At 38.8% G+C, this 25582-nt stretch overlaps 1 protein-coding gene across 2 annotated transcripts in view; it reads left to right on the forward strand.

The window, feature by feature from the left end:
* The window catches only part of NLGN1 (neuroligin 1), a 416745-nt gene that overhangs the window by 39618 nt on the left and 351545 nt on the right, over positions 1-25582 (forward strand). The window contains exon 1 of one of the 2 annotated variants that reach the window (XM_079315491.1): positions 8073-8394. The exons of the other annotated variant lie outside the window; for it this stretch is intronic. The gene's annotated coding sequence lies outside the window, so the exon portion shown is untranslated. Of the gene's footprint in view, positions 1-8072; positions 8395-25582 lie in introns of those variants that run through there. 2 annotated transcript variants of the gene reach the window in all.

The following is a 25582-nucleotide window of genomic DNA, read 5'->3' on the forward strand; positions in this document are numbered from 1 at the left end:
CTTGCAACAAGACAAAACCTGAAAATCAACAGCTCAGAGTGGCCTTATCCATTCATTCTTTTATAAAGAAGGCTCAGGTGACATAAAGACCTTGTGATTTTGGTTGTCTGCTCAGAGATGTGACAGCTTCAAGTATCTTCCAGTTCCCATAAAAATAAATGAGAATGATGTGTGGTGTTTGAATGCATGGCCTAGGTAGGACCCTGCTGCAAGAGCAGCTCAGCAATGCAGGAGAGTGGAACAGATTTTCCTATGCCTGGGCTGAAAGGTGTTCCAATTACAAACTACATTTAGCAGAATACAGCTAAATAAAAATTGCCTACGTCATACACTGCAGCTAGATATATTCCTGAAGCACTTTAAATTAAAAAGCCTTTATGATTCCAAACAACCCATATGTCTGTCAAAGCTGTCATTGTGCTGCAGCAAGTAAAGAAAACAAAACTTAATTTGTGATGAAGCTTCCACTGGCTGAAAGCACAAGTCTTCCCCATCCTCTGCTCACAATTGCAGCTCCCTCTCTCTGACTCCCTATAAAATGCTTTGCATTTCCTTTTGAATCACGTCAAGTTAATTTTATGGCGAACAATCTCTGTTTTCTGAAACACAGAGAAGAAATATAATTATTGCTGGTTGGAGGGTGAAGGAAGCAAACTGAACAGGATGCTGGTAATTGTTTTTTGGGCACTGGTGCTGGGAAGATTCCAGCCGCCTAAGCAAAAAATATCTCCAAAATGCAATTAATTATAAATGGGCAGCTTTGTGGTATAATCCCAAGATCAGAAGGAGAAAGCAACTATCAAAAATAATAATAAAGATCCCCAACAAACATTACTCAGCAGATGATCATTTTGGTAAATGATGAACTGTTTGGTTCATTATAGTATGTAACTAAAGAGATGTTCCCTTGCTTCTGTTTTCAAATTTTTTGAAGGGACAAGGTGAGATTTTAAGATGTCTAACTTTGACCTCATTCTGTTCCTACTGTGATCAGTGGGGAGTTTGTCATAAGGACAATCTGTTGAGGCCAAATCAACACATTGGCAGCTCTTACCCAAAGGTGTGATCCTCACATCAATGTGCCATTCTTGTTCCTGTAAATCCATCTATCCAGTCAGTTCAGCTCTACTTGCCTGTATGGAGGCAACACAGAGATCAGCATTGACTGAAATGCTCTCTCTGCTTCCTTTGCTCATGGAGACCTTTTTAACTTGTTTGTTTTGGTGTTTCTCATGTACAATTGTTTTCAATTACTTTTGATGTAAGTGGCACTACAGGCAAACAAGGCTGGCAAGATCTAGTCCTCATTGCAAACATTTCACACTTGTAATCATCTAAATTGCCTTGTGAAATTGTTCATTAGATAAAAATTAATAAATCCTATAAACGAAAACCAACGCACTGTTAGGCTGTTGACATTAAATCTGGTATAAAAACAGTTGTAAATGAAGTCATCTGTGTACACATTGATTTGGGGCCAAACCTTGAGGTCCTTGAACAAATTTTAAAGCACTGTTTACTCTGGAAAGCCTATTGAACAGGAGTGAAAACAGTGGCCTAAGTTGTAGCTCCAAGAGCTGTTTGTGGAGATTTAATTTTTATGTGAAAACATCTCCCTGCTGCATGCAGGGTGCAGGATCATGAGGAGAGTGGACTTCTCCATTTCCCTGATTCTGACTATCCACAAAATATCAATGTGTAAAATAGTAACATTAGAGTGATTTCTGTGCAAAACTTCCTCTCTGGGACCTTAGAGACTCAGTGTTTGGGAGGGTGAAACTGAAAGTGGCTGATTGTGCAAAATTAGTGGGTAGCACCCAACATTGGAATTATTTCTTATTGTCCTGTTTGAGAAACTCAGAGGATTCAGGTTGGCAATGCTGGTCACCACTGGCTGTGTTTCCCCCATCAAATATTGCAGGTTTTTATGTACATATATACTAATGTTCTAAAAGCATCAAGCTGTAGTTTGGTGAGAAAGGGAACTAAACTAAAGGTATATATTTAATTGGAATAGGAATGGGAGAAAAATGCTTTTCTCATTCGTTACAGGATGAAACCCAAATAACACTTTTCAAATCGATGAAGCTACTTCACAGTCATATAAACAGCTCTGAAAACTGAGCTCTGTCTCAAACTTTGGGGCTTGGTAGTCACTGTAGGGAAAAAAAGGCTGTGAGTTGTCTTGGATGAATTAAAAAAAGGTTAGAAAATGAGTGATTCTGTAAACATAATTTTAGTCTATCGACAGATGGGAGAAATGGAGAACAGGTTGTAAAAGTATAAGCTCAAGCATTATTAATATTGTACTGTTGCTGAGCCAACTCGTAGAGGAACTGAAAAAACCATCCCATTGGTTAAGTAATCACTACACATATGCTTTTGGAGATTAATACTTGGGAGTTTTCAAAGCTTTTATATGTGTCAGTTCTGCTAAAAGGATGAAACTGCAAAAATGCACTGGTAGCAAGTTTAAAGCATTAATAGTGATGTCAGATGCACTTTAAGGATAATCACGACTCCTTTACATCCAGTAGACCTCGTAGTCTCAGATATGGAAATCAGACTCTTGACAACCAAAAATGTTTGAGAAAGTGGGAAAAGACCAAAGAATGTTGAATAATATTTTTCAACTCTGGTAGTTATTTCATGCTTTGGTTTTGAGTGCTCTGTTCTACACACAAACTCTACTGGTGATCTTTAAAACTGGTTGCATAATTACTGGGGCTTCATCTATTTCCTATCAGGGTGACTGAATTTTTAGGGTCACCTTTATTTTCCCATTTTTAAGTAATAGCACTACTTTATTACAGGAGAGTACTAAGATATTTCAATAGTCACAATTACTGAATTTAGAGTTCTCAAAAACTACTTCCATAGAAGTTACATCAAATTTGTGTCTGGGGTAATATCACTGATTGAAATTTACTTGCATCCGTATGATTTGCCCATGTGCTCAATTCCAGATACAGTTTAGGTGTGTGGCAAGATGTGCAGATGTAGAAAACCAGAGTTTTCTACCCATGATTTTGGAATAATGGTTTTGGAATACCTTTATTCCATGTTGTAGTCACTAATGGGCAGCAGAACTCTTTCATCACAAATGAAGAAGGGGACAAAGCTTAGCTAGTGAGTTTTAAGATACATGATTTAAAAATCACAATACAAAAGAATATTTATTTTGAGTGAGATAAAATTTGGCCTTGATTTAAGCTTGTTTATTAACAAACTTGAGTCCTTTGTGAGAGCCAGATGGGGAAATCACCAACACCTCACAGGCTCACGCCCCCTGCTTGAACACTCATGGTGTCAAGCTGTGCTCATAGGGATTTGTCAGATAAGAACATATTTAAGTGTTCCACCAAATCTCAATGTATTGAAATATAACAGTAAAAACCCAGGGTCTTATTTTGATGTTTTGATTGTTAATGATTAGTGCTGACTGGGACTACTCAGGAAACTGCGTCTGGGTACAGAGGTGCCTGCAATTGTGATGGAAACTGGGTCAAAATTATCAGCTTTTTAAAATCTCCTGAAGTGTCTATTTGCCTTGCTGGCAAAATATTAATCTGTGAGGTTTGTTTGTGGATATCTGGATTCAATGCCTGAAACCTGTAGTGGGAAACTGCAGAGTCCTGATTACATAGGAGGCAAATCAGGCCCACAAGAAGCCTTTTTCTTTTTTTCCCCCCTTACTTATACCTAAAATTTCAGATGGAAATTTAACTTTGTGACACAATTGACCTAAGAACAATATTATTGTTTAATATGATTATGAGTTGCATGAATCTAAAGAGTTATATGTGAATGTGTCCACTTTGAACCCTAATACTTATATGGGAAATAAAGCCAATTGCTAGATTAGTGAATTAAGGTAAAAAAGACAAAGCTCCAGGAAGGAAGCCCCAGGATCTCAGCACTAGAATGTTTGCAACTTCTTCATTTTAATGCTTCCATTTATTATTTCTCTAGTATTCAGTAAAGGCCCCTTCACACCTACAGAAGGAAGAAAATGTTCTCACACTGTTAAAACAGTGGCCACTAAATACAGAAGTATCTTTTTATAGTATGCCCAATGTATTCCATTATATTAATAGAACAATATGTCAGTGGCTATTTGAATTTCTCTGTAAGGTTGCTCAAGAGATTTATTTAACTCTTGACAATATCTGCTTTGATATTAAAAATAATCTCAGAATGGATTAAAATAATTCAAATAAGATTTTTAATTTTCTGCTCTAGTAATATATAAATTTATTGAAATTTTAACACCTCAGTATTTCATCTATTCTATTACCCTAGATGGATCTTTGATTCCATTCAAGGGAAAAAAACATGGAATATCTTTGGAATCACACTTGCTTCTACCAGAATCATCATCAAATTTGTTTTAGAGATTAGTATGGATTACTCAAAGAAGATGAAATAAATGTTTATAGTCAAAAGAAAAAAAAAAAGGAAAATGAAAACTAAAGTTTAAGCACTTCAAGAAACTGTTGAGAATTGTTTCTGAGCTAAGTTGTCCTTCACTTTTCCATAATTTACTGTCAGGAGGCCTTCAGCTGCCCAGAATGCTAGAAAATAAAAACATTTTCACAAAATTCATGTATGGAGTTCTACTCCTTTCAATATATTTGCCAATAACTTATTGATATTTAATATGCATACTTACATACATCTAATTAATGTAACTCCTGCTGTTATGAAACTTTAAGCTATAATCATGTAATGCATAAGTAATTAATCCAAAAAGAAAATATAAAGGACTTATCCTTTGCCTCAAGACTCCTGGGCATCTTCACTTTGCTTTGGTTGTGAAAAAGGATGTGAATTTTGGAGCTAAGCAAGCTGACAATTTCTCTTCAAAGCCATCCCTTCTGCAATTCATTTTCAGCCTTTTCAGTCTCCCTTGGACAGTCACAAAAGACAGCTTTATTATGCAGTTCTCTTCCCCTATTTTTGTACATATCATTTTCTGTTTGTCATGTTTAGGGCACCTTCATTTCCTCTGTCTCACAGAAGCAGACATGATTACATTAAGTGTGGAAGTCTTCACTTTTTACTTTTGGTCAGTAAACCACAGAATTATTTTCCATTAATCTTCATAAATTTTGGTGGGGTAGTTCTGGTTGAGTGTTAATGTGGCAAGACCCATATGGTAACAAAGAACTACTATTACAAGCTGGGGTAGGGTAAACTTGTATTAATAAAGTGACTTTATGTTGTCCTTGGGAGATATATTAGGTACTTGCTGCCTTACAGCATCTTCCCTTCCATATAAATCCCCACCAAAAGATGTAGGAGTTAGAAGAGACTGGAATATGTTTTCAATCCTGTTTAATCACTGCAGGTAAAGGGAAAGTATTAGAGATACCCCCGAGGCTAATCCTGACAAATCACCCTCATTCTCAAAGGTAGAACTGATATGTGAGGCCGTGTTACATTTGAGATTCCACACATTGCAGAACCTGAGCGAGCCTGAAGCTGCCAGCCTTGCACAGAGACTTTGTGAACTTCATCATCTGGATGCCCAGTTTAAAGCTCTTAAGGAATTCAGGCACTGCAGTGGTGGGGATTACTGGATAATTTATTGGACAGAAGGTTAAATCTGCTTCTCAAGATGGGAATGCCAAATTAATGATCACTTCAGAAATGTGTCTGACTTACCTTCCCCAGGCACAGAGCTCTCCCTGCACCTGCCTTCCTGTCCCCTTGTGTCTGCCCCAGTGCTGGGACTGAAGGTGTAGGGCTGATGGCTGATTTTCCCAAGCTGGAACAAATGCACAGACTCCCAGCTGAAAATCCCATTCTGCAGCAGGTACTGAGCTGTAGGAGCAGCTGCTCCCAGCTCTGTCATTTCTCTCTGGAGTCCTTTCTCTGTCTCCTCCCAACATCCATGGTTTCACCTAAGCATGTGGAAAAATGTGCCCACCTGATTGTGGTGTGCATGTGGGAAAGGGGCTGCCTTTCCCAGAGACCCTCAGAGGTGTAGTGGCATCTGCCAGACCATTTTTGGGGCTTGTTCTGCTCCACCCAGTGCCACATCAGCAGCAGCTAAAGATGAGACTGCATATTCCAAAGTCACAAACATTGCTCCAGAGGATAAATCAGGGTCTTGTTTAATTTGAAAACAGAAACAAACCAAATATTTTCATGCACTGGACGTGGGGAAAAGCATTCTGGGTTGGAACCCTGTTAGTCACACTACCTGAGGACTTCAAAGCTGCATCATGTTTGACAAACAGGTGCTGTCTTTGGAATCTCTACAGGATTTCCAGATGGCTCTGCATCCAACATGGCCATTAAGGAATAAAACTGTTCTTCCACTTGCATCTATTTCTCAGGTGTGGTATTTACCTTTTACTGTAAACATGTGTCTCTCATACAAGAATTGAGAAGAGTCTTTCCTGGACTCAGTGTTAAATTAATCTTTGATTTTTAAGGGTTTTTTTTTTTCCTTTTGTTGGAAAAAAATGGGTTTGAATTTAATACCTTTCACCTTCACCCCTCAAAATTCAACCATACGCAGTTACTGGGAAGTGATTTTGATTTCCTTGCTGGGAAATAGTGTGTGAAATAGTCCTTCACAAGGACATATTTTCCAGTTGAGGAAGCCCTAAAGAGTTTACCTTTGCCTCTGTTTCTTCCCACCCTTCCACTTCTCCTAGGAAGACCTCATTGCATCTCTTGCTTTCCCCCTCCTCGTGTCTGCCTCCTCTCTGCACCCATTCTTAAGATCCGTTTTGAATATCAGACTTCCCCTTGAAGTTTTCTCATACCCATCTACATGCACATCTCTGATAACCTCTTCCATTCACCTTGTGAGGGATAAAACAAGTTATGAATCCCACTGCCTGTACAGTACTTGTGTGACCACCCGAGTGAGCTTGATTTCCTAATTGGATGGACCCATATTTTGTCTCCATCACTCAGGACGCCATTTAGTGTTGCAATTTGCCAAGGAGAAGAAACACCCCAAATACCTGCTTTTCTTTTGCTGAAATATGCAAATGATGTGATTATAAACCACTAGTAGTTAAGATGCATGTGAACTTTTTGTTTTTCTTTCCCTCTATTCTGAGTGCAAGCTTGTAAAGGGCTCTATGAGGCTTGCTCTAGTAACCTGGTGATCTACTGACACAAGTTGTTCTCAGTGAACTTGTTGTTAAATTAAAAAAAAAATAAATTAAAAAATCCTAGAATAACTTTTCAGAAAATCCCTGGAAAACAAGGCTGACCAATTCTGATTTAGCTTTTGCCATGGCTTCAGTGTGTAATTTGCTCTGTCTCTAGCCCCTGGTGCCTGTGTTTACATCCCTGGACTGTATATTGCTGTTTGCCTAATGAAATGCTACTCTGGAAGATTTATGGGTGCGCATTAATAGAATAATTAAAGGTCTTGGAAAGTCTCAGATGAAATTTGCACCGGGTCAGTGAGAGATGGGAGGTGTTGTGCTGCACCTCTGGCTCGGGGTGCGGGCATGGGGAGCGCACCAGATCCGGGAGCAGGTTCCTGGGCAGCGTTTGGCCTCGGGGCCGAAAGCCCGGGGACAGCAGCGTCTGTCTGACCTTCCCTACGGCTTTTCCTGGTGCCTGGGCAGGGAGGAGATGCGGGAATAGGAGCGGGGCGCAGGCACTGCCCGCATCCCTCCGCGGCCGCGGAGCGCGAACCCCCCAACCTTAACCCGAACCCCCAAATCTTAAGGCGAGCCCCCGAACCTTAAGGCGAGCAGAGCAGAGCGGGGCGATCTCTGCGCGCCCCCCGGCGGGGCCGCGCATCCCCGCGGGGGCGCGCACGGGCGCGGTGTGAGCGCGCAGGGAGCGCGGCGGCGCGGGGGGCTCGGCTCGGCTGGCGGATGGATGGATAGATGGATGGATGGATGGATGGATGGCTGCCTGGGAGACATCCCGCCAGCCCGTTTGTGCTCTCCTCACACGCCTTTCCTCCCTGCCTTTTGCTGCTGTTTTTCTTTTTTTTTTTTTTCTCCTTCAAAATCTCTCCGGGAATTTTGATTTGCAGGGTATTTTTTTTTTTTTTTCCTCTCTCTCCTTCCTGCTGAGGATACGTTTTTCTTGCCAAGTTTGTAGTGACACCTCTCAGATTCCCCCGCTCCCGGTTTTTTGGATCTGTTACAGTGCCCGGTTGTATATAGACTGATTTTTTTTCTTTTTTTTTTTTTTTTTTTTTTTAAATTTTTTAAATTTTACAAGAAAATGGGAATTCTTTGGGAAGCTAATGGATGCTAAGGAGGACGATCCTAAAAAAATTTCCTTTTAATCTGTAAATGAGGTGTACGAAGACATTCTTAAATTCAGCCATCAATTTAGCTCCATGTTAAGCACCTCGAAGTATTTATGATTGCAGAGCAGGTGCAAACAAGGATTAGGAATAAGGTAAGGGAGCTATTTCTGTCTTTGAGGCAGCAGCATTTGCTCAGGGTTATCAGCAGCTTTTCTCTTTTTTTCTTCTATAGAATCTGAGCTGATTTATTTGCATTTTTGGTGCTGTTCTCCCGTCCTTCCGAGTCATTTCTAATACGTCTGCGTGATTTCCATCACTAAAACATACATTCCTTCTCCCTGGCTGCTCAGGATTTGGGAGTTTCTTGACTGTGCACATGTTTTGGCTGTTATTCGGTAACTGCTTAAAACCACCAATCCTCCGTTTAAAATTATTTCTTACCTTGCACTTTCTCTACCCAGCAGGATTCCTGAAAAAAAAAAACCCAAAAACCCACCACCAAAGCCATAGAAAATTGCAACACAAAAGCTTTTTTTAAAGATTTGCCTTTAAAAAGGAGAGAGAAGTAGTTAAAATTCCCTGAGGGAAAACTGGGGCGGGCGGGGGGGGGATGGTATATAATAATCAAAAGCAAATGAACTCCCCTCCCTGCTCCCTCCTCCTCACCAGCAGTTCCCCAGGCTCAGCCTGATTTCTGGCCCCATCGGGGCTCCCCGGGGTCGTGGGATGCAAGGGGGGAGAAATTCCTGCTGGGAAGGAGGGACGGATCCCCTGCTCCCCTCCGGGATGCTGCTCTCCGTCAGCACGCTTTGCTAATTTTTGTTTTATCAGCTCCATTTAGGGATATAAATGGCACGAGCAAGGATATCAATTACCAGCTAACGGCGGCGATAGCCCGTGTTTTATGGGATTTAATGATTTCTCTTGTTTTGAAAAAGCTCTTGTGACGCTAACAATAAAGAACTCCATAAATCATCTAAATGAATTGTGTTCCCGCAAAGGCAATTTTTACTGTTTTGCTGGGTGTCTCCTGGTCCTGATAATTAATATTGCATTAACAGTTGGGAGTGTGTTTGTGCTAATAAAGGTGCCACTACTAAACAGTGGCTGTCTTGCAGTGGGTCCCACGTTCACTGAACTCCCAGGGAGTGCTGGCTGTGGCTGACTGCTGTCCTTTGCTCTGGAATCACACCAGGTGACAGGGAATGAGCGTAGTGGGGAAGGGACACCTTCCCTGGCACTGGAGAGAGTGAAACCCATGAGCAGGCTGCTCCAGTCAGCCTCAAAGCAGGAGGTAATCATCACTTAGGCCTTCTGATTACATGTTTTGATTAAAAGACAAGCAAATGAAGTTTATAAATTTTTTTTTTTTTTGGTAATTCTGATGGTTCTATCATCAGCTTTTTAAACCCTCTTAATAACAAGCAGGAGCTGTGGAGTTCATCCTTAGCAGTCGAGTTCCTGCAGCACTGTGAGGAAAGCTCCTCTTTCATGTTATCCTTCTCTGTTGCTTTATTTCCACCTTCTTCTGCTTTCATGAACACATCTTTTTTCAGCTGTTATTTACAGCCAAGCTGTACTGAAAGGGCTGTAAAAAAATAACGGTGATCTCCTTATGAAGGGAAATGTGCTATGAGGAAAGGACTCAAATTTGTCTGTTTTAACAGAATTTTTAAGCCACGGGGTTTGTATTTACCTGAGTTTTCTTTCACTATCTTTAGCATGGTCTGCAACTAGTGATGCAAAACATCTGTAGTTACATATGTCACCTACATAGCTCACTGTGTGTACACTTACACTTAAAGCTGTCCATAAATCCTTCACTGTGCAAAAATATTAATCACAGGTTGAACAGGTGCTGGTTCAGTTTACCACATGTTTGGGTCAATAATTGCTGTGCAAAATATTATACAGATATGCTGAGTCTGCCAGAAATCGTTGCCATGGTTTTATTTGGTTCAGTCTGGCAAGACTGAACTTCTTGTGGCTGCTGAGTAGGCATTTGAGTGAAGTTAATGGAACCAAATCTGAGAAGTTATTTCATGAAATGTATGTAGATTTTAGTGCTTTCTCTGAGCTTCTCTGAATGGAGTGTTTTATTACCATGAAATAGTTCAGAGATGCTGAGTTCAATCCTTCTCTCCTTATTCAAGCAAAAATTTTCATAGCCTTCATGAATCTATACATAAAGATGTTTTCAATAAGAATTTCTGACTCTGCAATAGGCAATTTAGATGGTAACTTTGATGCCAGTGTTTCTTATTTAAAGTTAATTTGTCAGGGTTAGAAAGTTTGCTGTTTATCTCCATAAGCTGGAAAGGGTCAAGGAGTGTTTCCTGTGGTGTCATTGGTACAGCTCCTGTCATTCCCTCTTTGCCAAGGAACAGCCACTCAGTGAGAACAGACTTGTATTTGAGCTTTTAAAATGTCTTTCCTCTGAGCATGAGGAACATTTAGAGCACTGAATTGGTGACTCACTAGACGGGTTGTCTGCATCCCTTGTTAGTGTTCATTATCGTTTGTATCGTGCGTGCATTTGAGCATAATCTAGTTCTTGAACTGACAGGTCATTGCTTGAATAAGTTCTTTGTTTATTTTCCTGTTTGCTTTTCTATTTGAATGTGCTTGTCTCCATACACTGTAATAATGATAATTCTTTAAGCAACAGTGGGTTGCAAGCAAATGCTTATGTTCATGGGTCAACAGTGATTTGGGACATTTGGATCCTAGTGCTGATCAAAGTATATGGCAAATTAAATCTACAACCATCATTTCTGGTAGAGGTGCCATACATCTCCTATTTAGTTCTTGCTCTTACATTAGCCTTGATATTTTTTTTTTTTTTTCCAGAGGATAAACAATGTTAAGAGAATTCTAGTACTTTAATCCATAGCATGAGGGTCTGTAATTTTGCAATGGAAAACCAGAGATGGAGTCTTTCAAATAAATTAATTTTTTGTACCCAAATCCATGCAGTTACTAATGGCACTGTTTGATCCCACTTCAATTTTTACTTGAAATCTCCTAGTGCTTTTCAGCAGTGTGGAGCTACCAATATCCTAATTATTTCTGATGGAAAGCATCTGAAATGGGAGTAATCTGAGATTGTGCAGTGTTTCAGTAGCCAGTGTAAGTAGTGGATTTGTGGCCTTTGTTGGTCTCTTCCAGGCTGCAGCCACCAGATGGGTATGAAACTTCTAAAAAAATTGCAAATGTTTTTGAGGGAAAAGAATGAATGAAATAAAATGTTTGATACTGGGCAAAAAAAAGCTTCACTGAACGAAACAGAAGGGTGCATAACAACATTTACCTACCTTTGCTAGCGGTTTTATGAGTTCCATGAGTGGTATGGGATGTCAGATGCTCATTCAGTGGTTGTGGAGTTGCTGGGCCACCAGCCTGGGGTCAGCCAGAGACTCCAGGTGGGCAGTGGGACACTCTGGGCTGCCCAGTCAGACTGGGTACCCTGCTGGATTCTGATCCATGCTGTGATGGGCATTCCACCTGCAAGGGCAGGAGGTGCAGAGCATCCAACTGGACATGTGGCTGGATTCTGTTATTTCTACACTCCCACAGTCCCATCAGAGTCAGCAGGATGAGCTCAGTAATGTACACTGAAGTTGTGACCATTCTGTGTGGTGTTTGTCTTGGTTTAGAAATTCCAGAACTGATGAAAGCTGCTTTCCCAAAGATTTATGTTTGCTAGAGTCAAACCCTTCCCCAGTTAAAACACTGAGTGCTTTCTCTCTTTCTTGTGCCCAGTAATGTACTGCAGTTGCTCTTTTATTTTCTTTCTCTTTTAAGAGAAGTTGACTGAAGCATTCAGAGTCTTGCAGAGTTCCTCATACCTGATCTGTCACTTAACTGTCAGCAAATTTGCATGCTACTCAGAGAGTTTGGAGTGAATCAACCACTGATTAAAAATGTGCAAAGTGCACACAAAGCCTGATTGTCTACATCTTGCTGAGTTAGAAAACCAGATTAAAATTTCAGGACATGCATTTTCTCATGTAAAAACTTGGAAAACTCTCTCACTCATATCAAAACTCTAAGTGCCCAGGATAAGAGTTTGCTGCTGCTGACAGCTGGAGAGATTCCTCCTGGGCTCCATGTATTGGTGGTCCAAGCTTTAAGTTCAACATCTGTCTGGGGAGATCCATGTGGGGAAGAGGAGTAATTGCCAGAAATCTGCTGTATATCCAGTTAAAGCTATAGCTCTGCATAAATAGGATTAAAGCTTCACAAGAGACCAATTTTAGTTGTGGAAAAGACCAGGTTGTTTTGATACCAGATGTGAGGTTGATTTCTGCAACTTTCTAGGAAACAGCAATACCTGTGCTTGAGTCTTGTGGGCTGCAGAACTTTTTGCAAAGTCAGGATGAAGAATGAAATTATTAGAAGTCTTTTTAGATTTTTAAAGTATATTTCCAAAATTAAATTTTGTAGTTTTATCACCATGAACAGTCCCTTGATTGTGGCTTGGGGGAAGTTTTCAGATATATTTTTTCTGTGGAGGAAAGGGCAGGTCAAGTCACCTGCACAGTAGAAAGGGGAGAATGGGAAAAGGGGACTGAAAATGAGTGAGAATGAAGCTAGAAAGAAGTGCCAGAAAAGATGATATATTGAATTTTTGTAATGATAAATTGCTTCTAATTGAGCATAATAGTAGAAACTGGTCAAATAGATTGTTAATTAACTTACTAACTTCATATACTATAGAGAGGGGAGAAACACTGGCAAAGAAAGAATTTCTGTCTGTGGATTCCAGTAAAATAATATAAACCCAACTATGTTTTCCAGAGCCTTAGTAACAGAACTGCAATTAGCATAACATTTCCAAGGACTGGGATAAATAAATACCAGATGTGCTTATTTATTTATTTAGGATTTGATCCATTTCCTATCAAGAGGAACTTTATTATTCACAGGAAGGAAAAGAAGGAGAGTGAATTGTTCCTCTGAAGTGGATAGGAGACTTTCCATCCCAGTTGCCATGAAACAGCACAGGAAGTTTCTGAATTTTGAAATATAAATGTGATGTAGAAATTCTGTTACTGCTTTGTGGAGTTATTTTCCAGTTTTCAGTATGGTGGAAGTTTATCTTAAGGAAACAGGGATATACTTACAGGTATTTATTTTTGACTCCTGCCTTTTGTTTTATGCAGCAACTGTTCAGAATTAGCTTGTCTGTTATTTTTGGTAAAACATCACTTCTGGCTGAGACATATTTGAATTTATTAAAAAATCCAACCCAAACTCCTGAACTCACAAAAATTTGGACTGGTGCCAATTGAGCATATTTTTTTGAAAATTAAAAGCAGAAGAAGTTCTAGTGAAAGACATAGCCAGGTAGCAATTTATATTGCAGTAAAATGAAAGTTAGAGGTTACTAAGTTATAGATGAGCTGAGTTCTGAGGTTTTAGTAATTATTATTTGTATTCCTTATACAACCAAGAAGTTCAGCCAAAATCATCCCCTTCTTGTGAAAGACAATGCACAAGAGGGTGGTGGAAATATAAATACTTATTTTATTCCAAGGAAGTTAGGCTTCACTCTGAGCTCTTGTCACATGATTTACCACAGTTTCACTGAGTCTGGGTGTTCACAGCATGGGAAAGCACCATAAATTGTGGGAGAACTGGAATATTGTGTGAAAGTACAGTGGTCAGGAAGATAAATTCAGCGTGTTCAGGGAAATAAACATCTGGAGACACTTCTGAAAAGAAAATCATCAAGCATTTGAGAAGTTTTCTCATCTTTGGTAGGCTCAGAAGTAAAGCAGAAGTAATTATATATAGATATATGCACAAATTATGCTTTATGATAATGCAAAAATACAAATGATGTATGGTCTGATTCAAATTTCAGTGTGAACACACAGAGATTGCAGCACTGTTATTGGAGTTAACAGGTATGACCAAAGATGCAGCAAATATGTGTGAAGAAATAGCATTTAATTTAATCAGTGACTTTGTCAGTTTTTGTGTCTTTAATGAATTAATGGGAAATGCATGGTTAACACCACTTTCCCCTGCTATTTAATTTGCTTGTTTTAAAAAAAAAAAAAAAAAAAATCCTAAATATAAAAATGTAGATTGACTTTTAGCTTATGTTTGTCATATTCTATCTTATGCAGAGACAAATACCACTTGGCAAGTGAAAGCCTTAGCACAAATTGACCAGTGCTGAACTACAAACGTTACTTTAAAGAGGTTATTAAAGAAAGAGAGATTTTCTATTGTTTTGGACATATGCTGCAACTAACACTTAAGAGCAGAGCAATTTTTAGAGTATGCAAACCCTACTGATTTCATTGCTCTTTGTTCACATACATAATTTTGCCACTCTTGATGTTTTTGAAGCTTGTTGCTGAGGTCAAACTTAACAATTAACTTTCTATATTTTAATAACTTGACTAGAATAATGAGGAGCAAGATCACAATCCAAACATAAATTTCTAGCATTTGGAGCCTTAATGAAGATCTTAAAGAGTGCCACAGCTTTCCTTTTTGTCTGTTTAGCAACATTTTACATCGCCATCGTTCTTGTCTCAATTTTTTTGTGTTCTTTTTTCCCTATTTTTCCTTTTCCCCATTTCACCAGAAGGATGCAGAGGCTTTGTTTTTCATTTTCCCCTGTTGCTGGGGCTGAGATTTCTGCAGCAGCCCCACATCCAAAGCTTCAGCTACTGTGGAAACTCTGGGAGCACTTTCACTCTCATTCCTTGGCTTGGCACTTACATTAAAATGAATTCGAGCACTCAATCTATTTTGTTTTCCCATCCATAAATTGAACTGCTACCCTGAGATGCTGTGAGGATTAATGAATGCTTGGAAAGCTCACTGCAATGGAAAAAGTACAGTGCTGCCTCTTGAAATCATTATGTATAACACTGCATAGTTCAAAAGTTGGGAGAATTTGTATGAAGGCTCTGGCAGATGGAGCAAGAAAATATTAAACCTCCTCTTAATGGGGGAGCCACAGGTCTGTCTGCATTTGGCATCTCTTCATGGTTCAGGCACCAGCAGTGCAAAGCAGGATCCTCTCTTGAGAGCCTGCCCTGTGTAATGATCTCTGAAAATGAGGAGAGTTTGACGTGGGGAAATCACGTTGGACCCTGATGGATGCTGCTCAGCTCTTGTGAAGCAGCAATATTTAATTCTTTTCAAGCATGTTTCTTCCAAAACAACAAAGTTCCCCCATGTTTGTGGGTCTGGCCATTCATAAAAAGATTGTTTCTTAAAGAAAATAATTTTATTCTAAACCTAGATTGTATTTGTGAAAATAATCAGCATTTGTGATGAGTTAGAATCCAGTTAGGGATTTTTTAATACTTTGTTAAGAAGTATTTAAAATTTCATTTTCTCCTTGGATAGAAACATATTTCCCTGAGAATTATAGCATCATAGGCAGAAATTTATATGTGTAATTTTTTCATGTTTTAAAAATAGCTCTGAATAATCACAAAAATGTAATGAAAATTGTGACAACTTTGACTGCCTTAGAACGATGATAACATCTGTGATGCCAGCTATTGCACCTCTTCTTAATATTTTATGTTGGGTCAGAAATTCAGAGAAGTACTAACTGCAGTACTACAGTGGCTTAGTTTCACAGAGTGAAAATTCTAGTAGAACTAAAAAATACATGAACACCAAGATCTTTAATTCTAAGCACAAAAATTGTGCTTGGTGTTAGTGCAGAAAACTGCTTGACATTTGGCTGGTAATATACTTGAGCTACTGTCTCACTTTGATTCAGAAAATATTTGATATTTCAAATATTCAAGCTGTTCTTAATCAAAGCAGTGGGTTGTGTTTGGTGTGGAGATGTCAATGATGATGCCATAGAGAGCAGGGTGGTGCCTTCAGAGCTGTCTGAAGACAATCTCACTGCTTACCTAAAGCTAGGTATGAAAGTAAATAATTCTGCAGATTATCAAAGCCAGTCTTTCTTAATTCTGAGTTTGAACAATCAGATTCCAAACTGAAATGCAGACAAGGTCTGTAAAACTTGGAGAGCCTCGTTGGTTCAGCACCAGAGGGAGCCGCTTGCCCAGCTCTTGGCCATGTCAAGCTCAAAGGAAAGAATTGATAAAATGGAAAAAAAAAAAACCCAGAAAAAAAAGTAGCTTGTTTAACACTACCCACTCATGAAAAATAACGTTTGAAAGTTGAAGCTATGTTTAGTGTGCTGATATTTCTTCCAAATCCAATTTCTTTTGTTTTTAATTGAACACTCCAAATTAATTTTATTCAAATTCTAACCTGGTCTTTTTTTTTTTTCCTAGATTTTTGACAGAAAAATATTGTGGCTCAGGGATAGGATATTATAAAAATAAATTATGATTGTCAATGACAACTGTAATTTTGTATCTCTCCTTGCTATAATAATGTAAATACAATGTTTGCATGTGTGACCCTTCCATTTGTATTCTTAGCTGGTGTAGTGCAATACTTGGTAGGAATACAGATCCTGCTAATTATCCTTTGCTCAACTACCATCCCCCCCCCCCCCCCTTTTATTTTTCCTCTTAGTAATCCCCTACTTTTTATGGCATTAATGTGCATTCTCTTAGAATACTGAGAGCTGAAGTGTGATATGACAGCTCTGGTCTTCATTTGTAAAGTATAATTATTTAGATATTTGTGTGCCACTGAAATTCATAGGTGCAGTGCTGAGCTGTGTAAGATGCTGTATCTACCTAGAATAAAAATATCTCAGAGAGTACCCTTCCCCCCAAACCTTCTCCCAGGAGCTGGTGCAAAGTGTGTGTAATCTACGTGCAAGTACAAAGGAGGTGGGAAAGGCAATACTGCCCTTCAGACAAAGATGACTTGAACATTGGCTTAACTGTGAGTTGTCCAGGGTCAGGGCAGCAGCCTCTGGCAGGGCAAGAAATTGAACCTGAGCCTCTGAAGTTCTTGTCCAGCACCTTGTCCATAAGATGTTCCTTCTCTTATCACCATAACACATGACCTCTGTGCACTGAAGATGAAACTCTTAAAGCTAGATTTGCAGGTTCTGCTACCCCTGTAGTAAAATTCCTTTATTTACAGGCATGCACACTGGCAGATGCACACACACCCAAATCCTTTCCTTTGACAGGGGATTTGCTGATAAGGCAGCATAATAGCACTAAAATCAATTCATGTGGAGCTTCAAAGTTATTAAGCTGTAGCAATTTAAGTGTATTCAATCTGTCTGCTTAAGAGATTGCCAAGGCAGGTGCCTACTCTGAGTATGTATGTAGGGAGTAGGTGTATATATACACATACATACATGAATTTTTAGTATGTATATATAAACATATATATATATAAATAACATATATATACAAATACTAGTTATTTCAAATTCCAAATTAGGAGTTGAGTTCAGCTGAGATGTTGTTGGAAGTGGAGCAGCTGAGAAATTTCAGTGCTCATGGAGTTGTCTGGCTTTCTCTTCCTTGATAAGAGAAATAAGAAAAGCCCAATTTATGAGCTGCTAGGGCCTCAGTGAGTGGACATGCTTCCTAATTTCACATTTGGATTAAATTAATAAAATTCTTCTGCAGTTCAATATTGTAGAGGTTATGCTGCTAGATATAAATGGCAAATTAAATTAGTTTTCAAATTCCTTCTTTGAGAAGATACCTAACAAAAGTTTGTTTCAACAATGCATTTCTCATTTTTCACATCCTGAGATTTCTCCCTTATTACACCATTGGGAAATAAGTGTAGCTGATAATTCAATTAGTTTGATTTGCAATTCAAGAACAGGGCAGCATTATGGTCCTGTAATGATGCTCAGTGTGAGATCCCATCCTGGCTGAAACAGGGTCAGGGAATGCAGGTGACAGGAGGTGTTTGGATCTCAGTGACAGGAATGAAGTCCTTAAATGAACTCACATAGAAAAACCTGGCCAGAGCAACAAACAGACCTTAGGCACCAGTTAATTCATCCAACTGGTTCCTTTTCTTTCCAAGGTCTCCTGGAAAGTTGTTTGTGTGTCAATATAACTTGAGCCATGCTCCTGGACAGTGTAGCAACCATAGGATCAGTAATTGAGGAAATGCAGATTTCATTACCTTTTCAATCTTAGTAAATTTCAAGAGCTAAAGTTTTCCCACTTTGAAACAAAAGAGAGATGTACTCTTTGACTTTTTAAAAAAAAGAAAAATAGTAAAGAATCATAACCTTAAAGTTGCAAATTTTTCTGTTGGGTGTTTCAAACGTGCTCCTTCACTCTGTTTGCAAGTTCAGATCTTAAATGCTTATTGGAAATGGACTAAACAACCCAAAGCAGTTGAGAGACCCTCCTTAGTGTGTTCTTAATTTGATTGATTTCATGTTTTTGGTCACTGATTCAGTCTTTGATTTCTTTTTGTTTCAAAGATCAAACACAAATAAACAATTCATTATGATTTAGCTGGTTGCCTGAAGGACACTTGGATTGGAAGTCCCAATAAAACTCTTCAGTTTTGTGTCAGGTTGAGTATAGTGTTCTTAAAGCACCATTTGGAACTGTCATACACATGGCACTTTCTCAAAGGCTTTTGCAAATATGTTTTCTAAGTGAGGCTATTTATCCAGGAACCTTCTCTCAGCCAAGCTTTCAAAAAGCAGGAGCTGTTGTTTGTGTCTCTGAGGAAATTATTTATTACTAAGACAAAATGACTCTGCACTAACATGCTTCCCAGTGCAGGGTGATGTATTAAAATCTGGAGGATTTTGAAAAAAAAACACAGTGGAATAACAAGGCAGCAGAATGGTACTTGAAATCCAGTCAGTGTAATTGTAAATTGACATGCCTTGGTGGAAATGCTCAGTACTGAGAGCTTGTGGTTTGTGAGTTTTCTGGGGAAAGATCTTCAGAGAGGTTTTGACTCATTCCTTGGTGGTTCACCCTAATTTAAACAGGATTGGGAATAATCTCTTTCAGCTACAGCCCAAACTAGGTGGTATAATTTAGCTCATCTGAGGCTTAGCCCAAAGTCCATTGAAATCCATGAAAAATTTCCCATTGGTGTCAGTGGTTATTGGATCACTTTTCAGTAGTTCTGGCACTGTTACATTTCCATTAAATAATGACCTAATAAGGAAAAATATCCCTATCTGTAGTGTGTCCTTGAAGAAACTTTTTCATTGCTTCCCTTTAGAAAGATGTCAAGGACATTTATGTGCTCTGTTATTCATCTTGAATACAGTTGTGGAGCTCACACCTCCTGCTCTCCAAGGGCAAAGTGCACACAAAGTGATCAGGTTTTTCACTCATATCCTGTGGCATCAGTGAATACAGGTGACCAGGTGACAGCTGAGGCATTCATCTTAAACACAAGGAACATTTGGAATTTTTCTCACACAGAAGTCATCAAATCAAAATTTCAGACTAGATTTTTACAAATTTTTTTTTTAAGGCTGGATGATTTTATGACCATTAATCTTTTTTGCTCCTGTATGCAAACCAAGATAAGAATAATCAAATCTCATGCTTCAGGGCATAAGCTAATCACCTGCTGGGTTTGGGATAATTGGTTTAGTGCATTATACTTGGAAGGGAGGTTCACTTTCTCTAAAACTTAGCCACCCTCAGTGAAGGCATTTAACAGGCCAGAATTTCCTGATCCCCTTTGACAGCTCCTTTGTACAATGATGTGCAACCAGCACCAATGAACATTAATATTACAACCTTATTTTTTACTTCATGATTTAAAGCTGTTTGTAAGAGTTATTGCAGTTATGTGACAGTGTACATATGTATTTAAGGGTTCCTTGACATCTTTTGCTGGTGGAAAAGATGCCAAATGATCAGAAACAGACTTGCTGATAAATTTCTGAACAGTGTGTGCAGAGACAGACACACATGCATTAATTCATGTGTTAAATTGCAAAATAATCGATTTATCTATCTGCCCTGGTATCTGGACATAGATAATTGGTGCTCTACTTATGAATAACTCGGAAATGTTTACAATGCTTTGCAGGCCTCCAATTAAACAAGTAATAAGTTATAATAACTATTTGATTAACTCCTTGGCAGTAGAAGTTGGATTTACCTGACGTGGAGCCTGTTTCTGGCACTGGATTCACCAGAAACCACCTGCTCGAAAGGATTAATTCTGTAATTGAATCTCTGCTGCTGTTAGTGAATGTGGTTTGTTTTCTGGCATGTGGGTGTGGAGCAGGGAAGTGTAAACATTTTCCCCTTCCAATCCCCTCAATGGGAGCAGACCATGTCTGCAGCCTCTGCTCTCTAGTGAACAAAGACCAAGTTAAGACTGGTGTCTTGTTAAAGAGTAAAATAGAGTCTCATGCCCTTTAGCAAAATCAAATATAAACCAACAGGCAACAAGATACCCTAACCAGAGTTCTCTAATATGCTCAAAGGCCCCCTAACTGATAAGATTCAATTCCATTGATTTTTGAGTAATTTCGGTTGAACTCTATTTGTTTTTTATTGTTAAATTAGATTTGGGGTTTCCCAGGCAGTGCAATATGTTCTTTGTTTGCCCTGCAGCTCCACCAGTGCATTGGTTGACAATGTTTTACTGGGCTGCTTTATGCTCTAACACTTTGATAGGCAGCAGCCTTGGCTGCTGTTAACACTTCACTTTAGCTGGGCTTCCTCTTCTAGGAATTTATGAGCACCACCCAAGTTTTTACCACTACAAATGAGTTTCAGGTAAAAATAGGGCACTGTTTTGCTCCCGGGTTCCAGGATTAAGTGTAAGTGACTAAAATTTAATGTAGCTCTATAGTTTGTGCTAGGGATCAGGAGAGAGGCAACAAAGGACACAGGAGTTCTGAGCCTAAAGCCTGATGCAAGGCATCTTCCTTGAAAGCCTCAGGCAGCCCTGTATATATATATATGCATTTACAGAGAAGGATTTTTTTAAGCTGGGGAGCAGAAGGACACAATATTTTGCTGGGATTTTCGACTGTTCTTGCAGGGCAGGAAGGTCAGGGGCTAATGGTAGGTCTGGAACTCCTTTAGTCACCAGCTGGACCTGCCCTAAATCCATACCTGTCACTGGAGGGAGGTTTGAGCTCCAAAAAGCACAGGAGTAAAGTTAAAATTTTGTTGCAGTTTTTTAAAATTTATTTTTACATACAAGTCAAGAAGTTGGCTGGTACAGGCATAGGAAAGGAAATATTCTTCTCTTAAGGAAGCAACAACAAAAGCAGAAGCAAATTCAGGACCTGTGTGAAGTCCTCACATGCAGACCTGCAGGAAAACCTATAGCACTGGTGAAATGTATGCAGCAGGGCTTTTTTTTCCAGATGAGCACTTTCAATATAACATTTTCATAATTTCCACACAGTGGTAATAATTTTATTACTTTTCTTTATCTGTACCTATTACTGTTCATAGAGTAGCTGCTCAGTTCTGATAACCCAGTGGAAATGCATTCCGAGTGTAACTCAAGTTTTGCAGAATTTCATAAAATTCTCTGAATTTCCACTTCAAAGTACACTGGAACAGTTTACTATGGCTCCTAATAGACATTTTTAGGTTTAGTATTTTGATCTGAAAGCAGTTATTTCATTTCTTGGTGATTTATGTTTATTTTCCGAAAGAAATTAGGGTTTTCAAAGTTATCAGTCTATAATTAAAATTTTACAATTAGCTAGCCCATCACTGTAGTAGCAAAATATTGGCCTATGGGATTACAGAGAGCAGCACTGGGTGAAATAATCAGCCTTGCAGAGCCAGACCCAACTGCACAGGCAAGATTTTGCTCAGAATTTCAGTAGTTTTTACCAGATCACACATAAATAACTCTTGAAAAGGAAACCTACCCAGCCAGAAATGCCTTTATCTGTAGGAGTGCTTGAACTGGTTCTTATCCAAATTTTGTCTTTATTAAGTCAGTCAATCCTTTAAACAGGACCTTTAGTTTCAAGACTGAGGCTTGGTTTTTATCCTCTCGAGCTGCAGCAGTCACAAGAAAAAGTATTTGAAATGTGTGGAAGTGATAAACACAATTCCCACTGGTCACCATTCAGATATCCAGGCCCTGTCTTGTGTTGAAATGAATTTTTTGTGTACATAGTCAGAAGTCAAACACTTTAAAAGTAAAGTCCAAATTATAAAAATAAGCCTCTACTTGAGTCTACAGCAGGCTGTTAGTGATTGTAATGGTACACTTTATTTCCAATAAACATCAGACTAAAGTGTTTTCTTGAGCTGGCTGTTCTCAGAATGTCTTTTTATGAAACCTTTTGGTCTCTGCTCAGGAGCTCTCTGTTGCCTTAGAGATACTCTCGTATACTCTGTGCATGAAATAAACCCAACAGAACTGCCCAGGGATTCTGCCACAGTCACTAAAACAACACCCAGATCCCACCACAGAAGGCTCCAGTTCCTGATGATTTGACAGGCTGCACTGTAGATAAATGGAGGCATTTACTGTATAGTTTGGAGAAATTAAGGAATTAAGTATTTATTGTGATCCAAAGATGAAATAATAGAGATTTCTGGCCTACAGATTTTTCATATTTTTTCCCCACAGTTTGCATTTGCTTGATTGGATGGTAGAAGTTATTTTGAATTTTTCTGTAGTTTGTCACCTTGGATGTAGTTTTCATAGTTCCATGCAGTCATAGAAATCCCTAAAGAACAAAGACACAAATCTCTATTTGGTACTGCCATGATGAGGGAACTAATTTGTTTTTTTCCTTAATTTTGTTTGTTTCCACTGGAACAGCTTTTAAGGAAAAAGAACCCAGCCCTGTAATTTGTGAATAAAACCCTTCCACATTCTATCTGTGCAGCTTCACTGATTCTAATGGCACTGCATGAATACATGGAAAAGCCAAAAGCTGTCGTGCTTGCTTTGGTACTTTTTCAGACTATCAGACATGATTGTGTATTTTTATTGTCATGGTTTGAGGACTGAAACTCACATTAGTTTCCACCTTTCACCCTTAAAATATGAAAACTCTCTGCAGCAGAGCACAGATATTCTCATATTCACATTTTTTTGGTATAAAAACTAAGATAGAGGGAGACATAGAAGCTGCTGAAAGTCCCAGAGAGGATATTACCTAGTGTCCCAAAGAACTTATCTACCTACAGGGATGCATTAAATATGGCATTAACTCCTCGACCCACACTGACTTCACTGCAAGTCAGCTTCAGTCCAGACTTTGCCTTTTCAATAAATTAAAAGTGAAGCTGGGAAAGAGACATGCTGAAGGTTTTGACTTTGGCAGGAAAGCCTTGCATTTACACAGAGTTCCTCCATAAAGTATGAGCAGCTGAAATTTGCTAGAAAGAGAAATGTAAATATTCTTTACTCCTTGAAGGTTTTTCTTTAGGGTTCTCCCAAGAGATAATGATTTGTGTAAGATTTCTATGACCATATCACTAATAATTTAAGTATTTCAAATATTTATAAAAAAACTTTCTGTTGATCAAATATGAAAGAAAGCTTTTTTTTTTTTTTTTTTTTTTTATCAGCTGTGGAAAAGGTGTCAAGCCTTCCAATAAGATTTCTATAGGGCATGATTCTGCAAGATGTCAAGTATCCTCAATCCTTGTATTTTCAGGAAATATAAAGATTTTTACTATTTTGTGGAAGACTCTGTTTTTAGGGAACTATTACTGGTGTCTATAAGATTCTTTCCTTATAAATATTTAAGGACTTTTCAATGCAGGCATGTGATTCAATGGAAGCCTTTCACACATAATTAGTCAAGTTGTAGTCCAGGTTGGATAAGTGCTACAGAAGAGTCTAAATATTGAACAGCCAAAGCCAATCTGATTCTAATGTAAGCAGCTGCTGTAGTTCTTCCAGGAGGAATCTGCTCTTTGTTTCTCTCCAGTCTAGCATGTTTTTTCTGGCTCTTTTATCCTTTTGAGTAAACAGAGTATAAGAGAATCTGAGTCTCCAAGTGCACATGTATAATTTAATTTTTACAAGAAATTTCACTCCTCCTAGCTCAAAGTTAAACGTATGCATGTATGCAGAATCAAAGCTTTGGATTACACTCAGAAAGTGTAAGTAGGAGTTTGGCTCTGGAATGAGTTTTAATCTACCCCTTTTATTTGACCTCACATTTATTTTGATGCACAGAGATATTTTCCACTTAAAACAGGTTTGTACTGCAAGTATCCAGCTCCCCTGTATTTCTGTCTGGCTTTATTGGAGGAACTGCAGAGAATCTCTTGTGTGTGCACCTATGTGTTGTGGTTAAAATAAATAATTAGAAATTGGAATAAAAGTGGAGTAGTATAAATATACAAGCTTCTATCCCCCATACACAAACTACATACACTCTTTGTTGGTTTCTGGGGAGAATTAGACCTCTAACTCTTTCTACACTCCAATATGGAACTAACATGCCAGCGTTTTATTCAGTGTACCATGCTTCCCAAAGCAGCCCATTAACTTGAATCCAGGTCACGTTGGGGTTTCTTATCCTAGATAAGTGGTAGTAGCTATTAAAAATGTGGTTGGGCTAGGAAACTCTCTTCCAAGATAAACCCACAAAAATCTGTCTATATTATCATGTGGAGCTCACCCTCTTGGTGTGATCCTACAAGCCAACTGAGTTGACCCACCAACTATTCCTCTGCTTCAAAGTGAATTTTTAGGCTGATAAATCTGTGCTAGTAACCTCTACAGATATGAACTTTGTCCCTACAGAGATGTGATTTTTATCTGTCATTGGGAAGGTATTTGTAGCCAGCTTTTTGTGCAGTAGATTATTGATGGTGCCTCTTCCTTTATGCTTGGGATGTCAGGTGAGGCAAACTCTACAGAATTTCAATGGATTGGCTCAGGCCTCTCTGAGGCAGCAAATAAACTGCACACTGGGTTGTGTTTTCATATATTTTGCAAATGCTTCAGAGAAAAATAGATCACCACAGATACAGAGACATGATTCAGTCTGAAACATGGACACACTTCCAAAAAATGCAGTAAAGAGCTGTCCTTCTTGTTTGGAGGTGTCAGGCTCCTGGAAACACGTGAGCTGTGGTGATCTGACACCAGTCACATTATGGCTGCTTCCAGGCTTCTCAGATTTGGGTAGCATGACTGAACCTTTAACACAGTGTGCTCTGTACAAATGACAGTACTTTGGGCAGAACATGACAGATTTTAGCAAACAGATTAAAGGAAAGTTGAAGTGACTTTCTGCTCTTCTTGATTATCTTTGTGTGTCTGGTCTCATCCTGTTGCAACACACATGGAAATATGTTGCATATCATAATCTCTGGTGCAAAAATGAAAAGCATGAAAATGAGTGGAGATGGTTCTTTTCATCACATGGAAATTGCTGAAAGATGCTCTGTTGGTGATGGTCTAATCACTTTGTGCTTCTCCTTATCAGAACTGTTGAGCAGG

This window comes from Erithacus rubecula (genome assembly GCF_903797595.1).
Source record: "Erithacus rubecula genome assembly, chromosome: 11".
Taxonomy (NCBI): domain Eukaryota; kingdom Metazoa; phylum Chordata; class Aves; order Passeriformes; family Muscicapidae; genus Erithacus; species Erithacus rubecula.